Source organism: Halichoeres trimaculatus, unplaced genomic scaffold (assembly GCF_033239565.1).
Source record: "Halichoeres trimaculatus isolate MK-OKI-2021-1 unplaced genomic scaffold, fHalTri1.1 fHalTri1_scaffold_2, whole genome shotgun sequence".
NCBI classification, from domain to species: Eukaryota; Metazoa; Chordata; class Actinopteri; order Labriformes; family Labridae; genus Halichoeres; species Halichoeres trimaculatus.
Window position 1 is genome coordinate 31,536,659 of NW_027437180.1, and position 12,959 is coordinate 31,549,617.

General features: G+C 42.7%; 1 protein-coding gene across 1 annotated transcript in view; it reads left to right on the forward strand.

The window, feature by feature from the left end:
- The window catches only part of pcdh7a (protocadherin 7a), a 51,105-nt gene that overhangs the window by 31,554 nt on the left and 6,592 nt on the right, over positions 1-12,959 (forward strand). The gene's annotated exons all lie outside the window — the stretch shown is intronic.

Sequence of the window (12,959 nt, forward strand, 5' to 3'; positions counted from 1 at the left end):
GCACCTGGGAGTACCAGAAGATCAAAAACAAGAGTCAACAGCAGAATCAGCTGTTTGGCACTGACAGAGAAGATTTCTCACATTTTTCATGGGTGCAACCTACAACTAGGCTCTGCTGCTCATCCCATAAATGTATGACCCTTATAAATGTGGTACCATTTAAAAGGGAAATACACAGGCTTTCAACTGTCAAAGTTTTTGCCAAGATTTTTGTTATAGCAAAGAAATAATCTACCAAACACAAATCAACTTCCTTTTTGAGCTAAGCTTAGACATGCTGCTCTGAAACAGGAGGAGCTGTCACAGTCTTGATATCTCTATTTCCAGTTAAACAAGTTGATTTTATTCAGGAATGTATGTTACAGAATCAGACCCCTGCTCAGGATGAAACCCTATTCTGAATTTTAGCTGGGGAGACATTCTGAAACAGCTATCTGTATCGAAATAACTCAAAGAGTTTGGAAAGCGGAGGAGAGGTTGTGGTTTTAACGGGGTGAGAAAGATAGGGATACAGAAAGAAGAGACGGTATACAGGATGCAGAGAGAAAGTGGAGGAGTAGGAGGGAAGGAGGGGAGGATAGAGACCTTGCTCTTGTATCCGGATGTCTCTGAGGTCCTTTATTGACTCTGTCTATTGTTCACAGCAGCACTCCTAATCACTCTCAACAGGGAGGTTGTTTCTGTGTGTGTGTGTGTGTGTGCATGCGTGTGTGTGTGCACCAGACCTTGTGTGTCAGACTACGTATCTATAGCCTCATCCTCACTTTTACTCTGTCATACACTGGCCCCCACAGTGAAGCTATTGTTCATTCTCCTCTGGTCACCCTTAATGGACAATAGCAGTGGGTGGGAAAAGCCTGTTCCTAACAGGCATACTATTAGACTAATGGTCCCCACACACACACACACACCAACACACAGACACACACACACACACAGGGTGGGCAGTAAATGCCATCTAAATAGCAGGCATGCATATGTATGGTGTCTCTTACTCACGCTCCCACACAGAAGGCCAGTTGTAAACCACCATCCTGTTTGCATCTTTCTTTACAATGACTCCTGTCATGGATATTATAAGCAATGACTGTTTTAGTGACTAGCAGTGGAAAGCGTTGATCATCACGTGTACTCATGCACACACACACACACACACACACACACACACACACACACACACACACACACACACACACACACACACACACACACACACACACACACACACACACACACACACACACACAGAAACACAACAACAAAGGGTCTAATCTGAATCATGGGCATTTGTCCGGTAAGCCTCGCTTTACGTCTCCCTCTATGAGCTTTTTGTTGCCGTTTTGTTTTTCCCCCTATGGACAGGCACGGGCTACACAAAAGGGATAAACATTTCAAAGGCCTAATGCTGTGAATAGAGTCAGTGATTTTCAATGTGTATCTGCAGGGTGGAGAGCCCAGATGGAGGTAGGGAGAAGGGAGAAAGCTCAATGCCAGCGTGGACAGCTTGATGCTAACAAAGCTGTGGTGGATGGCGATGCAGCAGAACCCGCATGCGGTGAAGCAGCCTCTTTTTACAGCTATTTCACTTAGTACACAGATACACAACATCCCTACAAACAAACTACACACACCCACACACTTACAGTAACTAGTAGGGATAATAAGCAGTGGCCGCAGGGTTTCGGCTTTAATTGCTCCCAGTAAGAGAAAGTGATTTATGATCGGGGGAGCTCTGGCAAATAACATACATAGATTGCTAAAAAGTGTTTATCGGGACAAGCGTGTGGGTACACAGCATGGCCAGCACTTCCACTGGTGACCACAGGGGGGCCAGCAGCAGACTGCAGCAGTGTGAGGAGGAGTAAAAGAGAGAAAGAGAGGGACCGCATAGTGCCGATCAGATGACCTCGCTGCTGCAGTTAATGTTCTCTGGTGCTCAAACACAAGGCTAAGGCTCCCCACTCGTACCACGGGGCTGCTGTACTACAAGCTATTGTTGTGGCAGGGGTGGTGTTGTTGGAGGTGTGGGGACAGATGAGGGGAGTGGAGGAGGTGTAGAGGAGGTGTATGCTACAGAAGCAGCACCCAATTTCTCTTCTTTCTTTCCCACTTTCTTTCTTTGTTGCCCTCCCTCCTCGCTGTCTCGCTGTCGCACTCCCTCCTCCTCCCCTCAACGTTATTTTGCCCCCTCTTTTCAACTGCCGCATTTGCCCCCCTTTTTTCCCTCTACCTCATGCCCCCTCTCCTCCCTCTCCCTGTCTCTCCGTCGCTCCCTCTCTTCTTTCTCTCTCTGCAGTGCAGCACAGTGATTATCATTCCTCTCACAGAGTCAGGCCCTGATAGTCAGATACTGCTGAGCACCCTTCTACATCACCTGCTTCTGGAGGGAGCAAGTAAGAGGGAGAGACTGAGACAGGGATGGGGGTGCGGGGGAATGTGGTTGGGGGGGGTCTGCAGAGAAAGAGGGATGAAGGGAAAAAAAGGAGGGTGCAAAGAAATATGGGAGAGGAAAAAATCAGAAGCATGGAGAAGGGTGGATTGCTCTTACTGCAGAGGTGGTCCCACTGCAACATCCACACTGCATAGTTATAAATGTCTGTGTGTGTGTGCTTGTGTTGGAGCATGCAGGTGTGCCTAATGTGTGGATTTTAGGTATCAGCATGGAAAGCTGTGAAAGTGTGCGTGTGTTGTGGTAACAAGGCGCCTGGGCTCATGAACATCTGCGAGTCAGACAGCTGAAGAAACGCTGCTCATATTCCTTCATCCCTCCCTGAGCTGAGTTTCAACCTGCTCCAAAGCGTTTTCTGCATTCTGCGAATACCACAACAGTCCCCCCGTCTCTTTCCCCTAAACGACATTCTTTGTCTCTTCATTTCCACCTCAGACAGGCTGCGGTCATGTAGACTTTCACAAGTCTGTCCCTTTTATAGTTTACCCTGCCACCCATGCTGATGAAGAGCCTTTTCTTTTGCCGCTCATTCATCCATTTATCAGTTGTTTTATTCATCATCTGCACCTCTCCCTCTCTCTCACTCCTCCTCTCTGTTTCTCCTTCTCCCACGCGGTCTCTCAGCACTTGTCTTTACCTGTCTGCTGGACTTAATGGGTGCAGTGTGTAAACAGGACATCTGCTCTTTTCTGCACCGCCTCCGGGCGCTGCATTCCAGCACCGCACACGTCACTCTTGTAAGGTTGTTGGGTCACACACATACAGTCACATCAGCGCTGCGTTTGAATAACCAGTGTTAATATGTCACCTACTAATAAAATGTTAACACATCCTTTGTACGGTGCCTACAAGATGTTACCTGTCAGATTATTTCACATTTCCCCGCCTTGCTACCTTTGATGCATAACTTTACAGATGAAAGCAAAAGGTTTCAAAAGATTACCGAGCGAATGCAGCCAAAGAACAAAGACATTCGACCGGTTGACTAGATCGCTCCATTAAAAGTTTACTTTTCTTCTATTGCTCAGCCTCATTGGCGCTGCGAGGGAACACAACAGGGAGGTGTTGAAGCAGGATGCTAAAAAGCACAGATGAATTAAGCTGTTTGTGTAAATGAGATTTAAAACACCAACAATGCACTAAACTTGTGATTCCTCACCCTCCCCTCCCCCAAGATCACACTTGAGGTGCAAAATAAATCCTGCTGAAATGATAAAATGAGACATCTGGAGTGGGTATGAGAAAGAAAATGATCACACAATAAAATGGTTTGAAACAATAGTTGTGAGTGGCACAGAAAGGCACATTAAGTGAAAAGCACGTGATGATCGTCTCATTAGATAAGTCGCAAAAGATGTGAATTTGAGGATGATCTGAATCGATCTGTGCCTCATGCAAAGTGACAACAAACCAGCTCAGTGATATGAACAAATACAGAATCGATCCATACCCACTCATCATTTTTCAGTTCTATTTGAATTTTCATAATTTTGGATTCACTCCCATCATTTATTATTCTAACAACCACTTTGGAAATAAGAGCACATCCATGTTTCCTGGCCACGCGAGTCAAAACAAGCCAGCAGGAGGCAAAGGTCATCCTGACTGATCAGCATTCCAGTTATGAAGTCTGGACTGTACCAGCGTGGTGTCAACACAAGCATATTAGTTTTCATTGTGCGTCGTGGAAGCATAGCTCAATATCACCTTACACACTCTGCGCGGTTATCGCTGTAATATGCAGAAGACTGACATTTTATCAGCTCTATTACTTTCAGGGCGTAAATAAGCTATCACTTTATGATGAAACAGGATTAGATGACGGATTTTTGATGATAAAAATAGACTGTTTCATTGATCTTGCATTGAATATCATATATCTGATTATCCACTTCCCTGAAAGCTGTGTCAAAATATTCTCTAAACACTTATCAGATAATGTATTTCTTTGGACTAATTATTTCATTGAGCTACACTTTGTGTCCCACCGGAGATAAAGAATTCTATAAATCTTCCCCTTTAATTGAGACTGTCATCATCCCTGGAGGGACACACCATCCTATTTCTGGCATGAAAATAGCCACTGTTATAAAAAAAAAAAAAAAAAAAACGATGCTTGGCATCAAACATCCTGTGTCCACCGGCTGAAATCAGCAGTGATGGACAACAGGCAGGGATATTAACATGCAAAGTTACACTCCTCAGTCAACGTTGGGAAAATTTCAGGTATCTGCAGGGAGTGATTGCTAATGGGATGTCAGGTGTCGGCTTGATTGACACTTGGCTCATAAACCTGTCCAACTCCTGCCTGTTTCAGCACAAAAACATAGCCATCAGGAAGAGAAGATATCCAGTCTCCCTCCAGATGCTTATTTTTGCAAGCTCGGTTTCTGATACAAACACGCAGCAGCAGCATGGAGGGCGATGTGAGTGGGAAGTAGAGGTTAAGAAAGACGCAAACATGATCCGTCACTTGTAAAGCTGGCCAACATGCTATTAGACAAGCTAACAAATGGCATCATAACTGACGAACACTCATGAAATGCTCGTATGAGCAGTTTTATCCCTCAGTCGGAGTCATTAGGCGGATTCTTTCCTCCACAGTCTGTTACATTTTTAATAAACAAATGCAAGCAGGCAAGAAAGGACACATAATTTCTGTCATTAAAATTTTAAAGCTGTTTAGCTCAGATGTAATTGTTGAACACAATCATTTCATTTGGCTGCGTTCACTCGATCAAACAGGAAGTCAGGAGCAGAAAATCATTCATACAGTGTCATTGGAAACCATCCACCTATTATCTTCATGGTTGGGGAACATTAGGGGACACACACTCACTCATTCATGGGCATTTTGGAGCGGCCAATCAACCTGATGAGCGTATTTTTGTGCTGTGGAAGGAAGCCTGTAACCTGACACACCAGGCGGACAGTTTTGTATATCCGCAACAGAAATATTCCACTAGTCCATCAGGGTAGCAGCTCCTCGGATTTGTTTTCAGAGGTGGGACCTTCAAAAAATTAGCAGCTGGTGATTGGACGACCGTCTGATTGACACACTCACCACAGACCAATCCAGATCAAGCCACATTATGATGTAGCTTTTGTGCTGAGAAACAATAGATGAACAACTACAGGGGTGGCCAACAAGTCAGGGACCAAGAGCCTCAAAATTTACTGTGGTACTACAGAGAGCCACAAAAAAACCTAGTCTTGCAAATGCACTTCCTCTTACACACGAACGAAATTACATGAAATGAAAATCCATTTATTTGCAATTTTCAAAGCGAGATTAATTGAGTTTGTAAGTATGTTTAAATTTGTACTAAGAGCCGTTTCAAAGACAAATTTCTGTTTTTACTGCAGAAGAGAAAAAGTTCATTAATCTATCTATCTATCTATCTATCTATCTATCTATCTATCTATCTATCTATCTATCTATCTATCTATCTATCTATCTATCTACAAGCACATGAACTACTGAGAGGGGCACATGTAGAGAAAAGAAACTGAAACTTAAGTATCAATCTCACTGCCCAAGTATTAATTAATACTGGTTCCAACGTTTGCAACAATATACAAAATCAGTTTTATGAGTGGATCGAAGAGCCGCACACCGAAAGCCAAAGAGCCACATGCAGCTCGTGAGCCACAGGTTGGCCACCCCTGAACTACAGGAACACGAGAAACAGCTGTGATAATGGCATTTGACTACTGCTGCCGTTTTGTAAAGTTAACTTAAGAATCAAAAGAACACTGACAAGTACAAAAGTCTACTGACGTCAAGTCTGCTCATCACTTATGCTGCTCCCACCTCTCTTCCCTGATTGGGCCGGTTAGAGTTTAGCCGAGTGAATTTGATGGTCAATGCAACCTGGCAAGATGGATCTGCAGGATTTCAGAAACTGAATCAGGCAGGTCCATCTGCTCTGCAAGGTTAGGAAGCCTGAGGACAACATGCAAACTCCACATAAAAGGCACCTGCACAACTGGGAATACAGACCAGGGACCTTCATGTTTGAGGCAACAGCGTTAACCACTGCACCAGCTAGTGTACAGCCCCAGGGGAAACCAAAAACACAGCATCAGCAAGTTAATCAAAATTCAATCGTATTTTGGTGCAGAGAATGCATTAAAGAGTCTGTGCTTGTCCAGCCGTTAAGTGTATGTTGTAGTGTATCTCAGATATAGTATATCTTGCCGTGTGCACTGTCATGTATAATTCATGACATCTTTCCTCTGCTGCTTGCACGCAACGTTGCTCTGAGTTTAGTGAATGGACGACCAAACCTGCGCACTGCTGAGGCTAAAATCAAGGAAGTAATCAGTAAAAGATATAAAACAAACTAATAAATTATAAAATCAGCTATTGTACAGTGGATCCAGATGGTGTCAAACTTAATGAGAGTGAACACAGAGCCAAAGGGAAATGTGGCTCTCGTCCGACAACCATATTTGTAGTTCTGGTTTATGCATAAGCTGCATCCTGTCAATTCATTATGCGGACCAGAGTGTAGCAAAGTAAAGACAAACACACACTCACATCCAAATGTGCTCACACAGGCAGAGTCAGATGTGCAGATGTTGCACCTATACACACACTCAGCCACACAGACACAAACACATGTGTTGAATATGCGGACACATGTAACAAGAAGAGAGGGAGACTGTTAATTAACCAGAGCTCGTTAATTCTCTTTGAACCGACAGCAAGGAGGTTTACACTCTAATTACCTTGATGACTGAGCCAACCTGCACGAGCACTCACACACACACACACACACTCATGCACACGCACGCATCTTCACACCACAAACACACACATGCGCGTGTATTCTCACCGGCTGACACAACACATCTTGCAGGCTTTGAAAGTGTCGCACTCAAACACAGCAACAAAACACAAACATTAAGGTGTGAAGTCTCACTCGCACGCACAAGCATATGAACACACAAACACATCCACTGCAGCCTGCTCGGGCCCAAAATGAAAGCTATATTAGGATTTTTTTTTTGTTGTCTTTACACGGGTTCTTCAGAGACACAGGATTCAGATGGTTAAGTTTATTCTGAGTTCAAACCCATCATGCCTCTGTTTGATTCACACAGCTGTGCCCAAAATAACTTCACAATCACACTGTACTGTACCAGGAAACTCATGTGCTCTTACTGTACAGTGACACACATAAACACACACCTGCTGTAACACTCACACCGCGCTGCGCAGATGAGTAAAGCTCCCATGTCAGTATTGAACTGTAATGGCCCGTGTCAGATTAAGGGGAAGGTTTTTTATGTCTCCCGTCAAAGTCAATTAATATTCCATCAGCCACCATTTCATAAACCACACTGGACCTTAGCTAATTCATCTGTGTGTGCGTCCTCACGTGAGAATGTGTGTCCATGTGTAATACACATTTTGGATATCAGTCTTTAAATGCAGCAGCTCAGATAAATAATTGAAAACCTGCGTGTATGAACACACTGACATGCTTTGTTCTCTGAGAGTGCTTGAAGAGAACATGAAGGCGCTTAGGGATAGAGGTTTTTTTTTTTGAGGTAGTAGCTGTAACAACGGTGTGTAAATAAAAACAACAGATTAATTTTAGGTAAAAGCATATGTAAAAAAAAAGAGTTGGATCCAAATAGACGGCGGTGATAGGAACCCAGAATGTGTGAACTGCGTGCAATACATGAAATAAGTTCGAGCCAAAACGTGGGATTTGGCTCCGTTTAAAGAAGAGAAATTAATCAGCCAAACGCTTGTAGACAGAGAACACACAGAAGGAGAAGAAAAGAGAGAAAAGAGGGTTAAAGAGTGAAGAGGAGTTATGGGTCAATAAACCCCACTGTGGGGACGAGGAGAGGGACTCATAAGGAGGTCAAGGACACATCATCGATCCCCACATCATAAAGCTGACTGGCATAGAAGAAGTGATGGAAGGGGGAGGGGGAGGAGGTGGATCAGACAAAGAATGAAAGGGGGAGAGTTATTGCTGAGAACAGCAGAGACAGCAAGTTCGGCCGAAATAAGGGAGGACGGAGGAGAGAAGAAGCAAATAAAATTATCAGGATGAAGGAATGAAAGAGGGCAGCTCAGGCCAGAAAGAGGGTTAGAGGGAAATTGAATTAGATGGAATCATGGCTGAACAGAATTCTGTTATTGAACAAACAGGCATACTCACACACACACACTCACATATACACACAAACACACACAAACGGCACCTGGCTTCCAATTGAAGTAACTCTCTCTTTGTCTGTCAATCAATCCTGCCCTGAAGCCCAGGCTGCATTTCCACATTCAGAGAGTATTCGCATCCTCACTTTGTGCTCCTTGTGTAAAACAATGGAAGTACTGCACCAACTGTTGTGAGAAATGACTGCTTGGTGGGGTTTTTTCGAATGATTTCAGAAAGTGTTTTTAGGTAAGCTAGGTAAACAAATGCAGTGAGGAAAATAAGTATTGAACGCATCAACTTTTTTCTCATTACATTTATTTCCAAAGCTGCAATTCAAACGAAATTTCTACCAGACATTGGTATTAACTCAAATAATCCACACATGAAAAGAAAACATGACATTCAAGTCTATAAATAATGATTATGTTGAATTAAGTACGATAACACAGGAAAAAAATATTGAACACACCATGGTAAGGCTGTATACTTTGGCAAGAAAATGCACTGTACCACCTGAAATCTGTCAGTAATTATTACTTGAACTTTCAGTTGGTGCAAACCAACATCAGCTGGGCTAGAGCAAATTGATGGTCCGATAAAAAAGGTTGTTTTTTCACCAAGCAGTTAAATACGACACACCTCATGATGGGTAAAGGCAAAGAGCTCTCTCAAGACATGTTGTTGCTCAGCATCAGAATGGAACTGGTTACAGACTTATATCAAAGCACCTGAATATTCCAATCAGCACCGTTGGAGCCATTATTCACAAGTGGAAGAAGCACCACCATACCATCAACAGGCCACCCACAGGAGCTCCTTGCAAGATTTCTGACCAGGGAGTCAGAGAGATAGTCAGAAGAGTACTCAATAAGCCAAGGTCCACCCTGAAAGTGCTCCAGAAAGACTTGGAGGCAGCAGGTACAATTGTTACAGAGAAAACAATAGGCATTGCACTCCACCGCCATGGCTTTTATGGATGCTCAGCCTGCAAGACTCCATTCCTCAAGGAAAGGCATGTTGAAGCTCATTTAAAGTTTGCTAAACAGCATCTTGACAAGCCTGTAGAATACTGGGAGAATGTTGTCTGGTCAGATGAGACCAAAATTGAACTTTCCGGCTGTTATACTACATACCATGTTTTGAGGAGAAACGGCACTGCACATCACCCAAAAAACTCTACACCAACAGTGAAGTTTGGAGGTGGAAGCATCATGGCATGGGGTTGTTTCTCATCTCATGGTATTGGCAAACTTCATATAATTGACGGAGCGATGAATGGAGCCATGTATGGGGAAATTCTTGATATGAATCTGCTGCCATCCACCAGGATGATGTAGATGAGACGTGGCTGGACCTTCCAGCAGGACAACCATCCAAAGCACACGGCAAAGTTGACTCTCAATTGGTTTCAAAAAAAGAAAATCAATCTGTTAGAATGGCCTAGCCAATCACCTGACTTAAATCCAACTGAACATTTGTGGAAAGAACTAAAGAATCCAGTCCATAAACAAAGACTGAAAATGAAGAATTGAATTTGAAAAAAAAAAAAAAAGCGAATCCCGATTTTGATATTGTCAATTAAAAAAATCAGGATTAATCAATTTTCAATTTTTTTCCCACCCCTAACTGATTGTACATGAAAATGATTTAGAAAAGTCACTGGTTTGACCATTTCCTTCATGTCTTCCCCGACTCTGCCCCTCACATTTCCTCTTTCTTCTCAGCTCTCTTATCCAAAAAAAAGCAAAAATACCCTAAAACCACATTCATCTGTGTGACATGGGTAAAATCATTTAGTGATTCTGTAAATAGCTTCTCAGCAGTTCACAGTATGTGTTTTAGAAAGACCTCCTGGCTGTTTCAAAGATCCAGAGTGACTCAGCTTTATTGGCAACACATGAGAGGGACAAACTAAGACTAACAATAATCCAAACAAGTGACTTGTTTCATGTTTTATCTGTTTCAAAATGTTTATCAGAGCAGAAGGCTGAAGAGGAAATGTCTGTGGAGGAATAGTTCTCTTGCTGACTTGTGGTCATAAATAATTGTGATGATTATTGTTATGAAATAGTAATTCTGTGATCATGAAATAGCATTAAGTCTGAAAGCTGAAACACTATGCGTGAAGCAGTTCTGACAGCCTGTTAATTGAAGAAATATTTGGAAATATTGCATTGGGAAAAAAATGAATTCTCTCATTGCAACAACACAAAATGATCCTTCTCATGTTCTCTGTACTCACCCACTTATACTTTCTCACCCACTTTTCCCTCTCTGTGCCATTCCCCCTAGTCTGAATGGGTGGAAAGGAGGTTGGACTGCTTCATCTTCTCTAAAAATACATCACTCCCTCAGTAGAGAGTTAAGAAGAAGACAGAGTTTCCAAGAACTGCAGCTTTCCCATTAGACTCTAATAAGTCTTCCTCCTCTTCCTCAGTCTTGCTTGTGCTCCCTGCTGTCTGATTAACTCTCTCTCATCCTCCTCTCCTCTAAACCTTGCTCAGAAATGGCGGAAGAAACAAGTGCTTCGTTCACTTTCCACTTCTGCTTAATTGATTTTGCTGTGTTCCTGTCTTGTCTTGTACGTTCAGGAGGTGAGATGTTTAAACGTTTCTTTTTTCTCCGGGAGAAAAAGAAGAATTGGTTCAGGGTTTGGCTTTCATGCCAGCCGTCCATCAGTTTCCCTGCAGATTATCCGGAGGCAACGTTCAGAGCTGAAGTTTTTCCGCCCTAATCTGCATCTTCCCTCTGTTCCCTCTCTTTCTCTCTGTGCGCTGCACGTTTCAAAGCAGATCTAAATTGAAAGGGTCGTAATTTTTGCAGAAGATAAATGCGTATGCCAGGAGATAGGAAGGATGTTGTATAGAAATGGGCTCCCTGTCGCAGAGTGATCCCTCCCGGCCAGACGGAGTCATTTAACTCTCTGTGATATTCTCTCAGCATGGACTTTTATAAGCCTTCTTGTCCTCTCCAAAGTGAAAACTGCTCTGCTAAATGTACTGGGCTGATTTGTGTGTGTTGGTATAGCAGCAGGTGTGACGCTCAGTTTGAGTGAGTAATGGGAGATGTAGCCGAATCAACGCTGCTTCCACTGCAGGGTCTCAGGAAATTCGTCACTGTTGGTGAAGTGCCTGTTTGTTTGAATCCACGGTGATCAGAGGAGCTTCCTTTCAGAGCCTGGTGGTTAAATGTGAAGCTTTTATAAATCCATTTTCAGAAAATGTCTTTCTTGTCAGATCTCAATGACAAATGCGGTACTCATTTACTATGTTATTGATTGGTGTCAGGCTTCAGTGTTGCTTAAGGCTAGCAATGTCAGTTCATGCAAAAAGCTGATACCATAACTACCTGGCATCCCTATGAATTGTTTTATAGTTAATTGTTTGATAGGGTGGAAACTTTTTTAGACCCCTTTCAGGTTAGACATTTCTCTAAGGACCCTCTCATTATTCTAACAATGATTAACTTAATTTCACACTTTGTAATAATGTACTATGTTGTATTTTGCAATGATAGAATTCAGCTACATTTATAATTCTCAAACAATTCATTTTTTAAACTTTGAGGAAATGTTTCCTCCAAGGCATTTGTGTGCACTGAAGGGGCAGTCACTCTCCTTGTGGCCCAGTTATTTGAAAGCACCCTCTCAAGTGACCTCTCAGGAGCCAAAATGTGTGTAAAAGTGCCCTCCTGGTTGCGAAAAAAACGCACACTGTGTGCCATTTTTTCCTTCTTTTTGCCTCTTCCCTTTGAAAAGTCTTTGCACACAACTGCACTAAGGTTTTTTTGTTTTTAGTTTTCAGGGTTTTTTTTCATCTGAGAATTGATCTCATGGCACAAAATTAAATTAAGCAGGGGTATTAGAAAGAAAAGCTGATTTTATTGGTGCAACATTTTCCTTTTTCAATGATAAAGCATACTTTTTTCAATTATTCCACGGACCCCCTGGCTATGGTTCACAGACCCACAAGGGTCCTGGGACCCCACTTTGACAAACACTGCTTTGGAGGATGAAATGTTGGTCAAAACCTACATATCAACACTGTCAACACTCAGTGTAAGGAGGGTCTCACTTGACGGGTATATACCAAAACAAAATCTATTAATATCCTTATCTCTTTCTCTGAATGCTGTTTTTGTTTTGTCTGACAGGATTCGCTAACAATCAGAAAAAGACATAAATATCACCTGATTTTCATTTAGCTTTCTTTCTACTTCTGTTTCAATCAGCTAAGTGTTTTTTTGTAGAGAGTGGACTTAATTTCACCCAGATGCTACTAGTGGGACCCACTCCAGATTTAAAAATAACCGTCGCCAGAGGTTTGTAA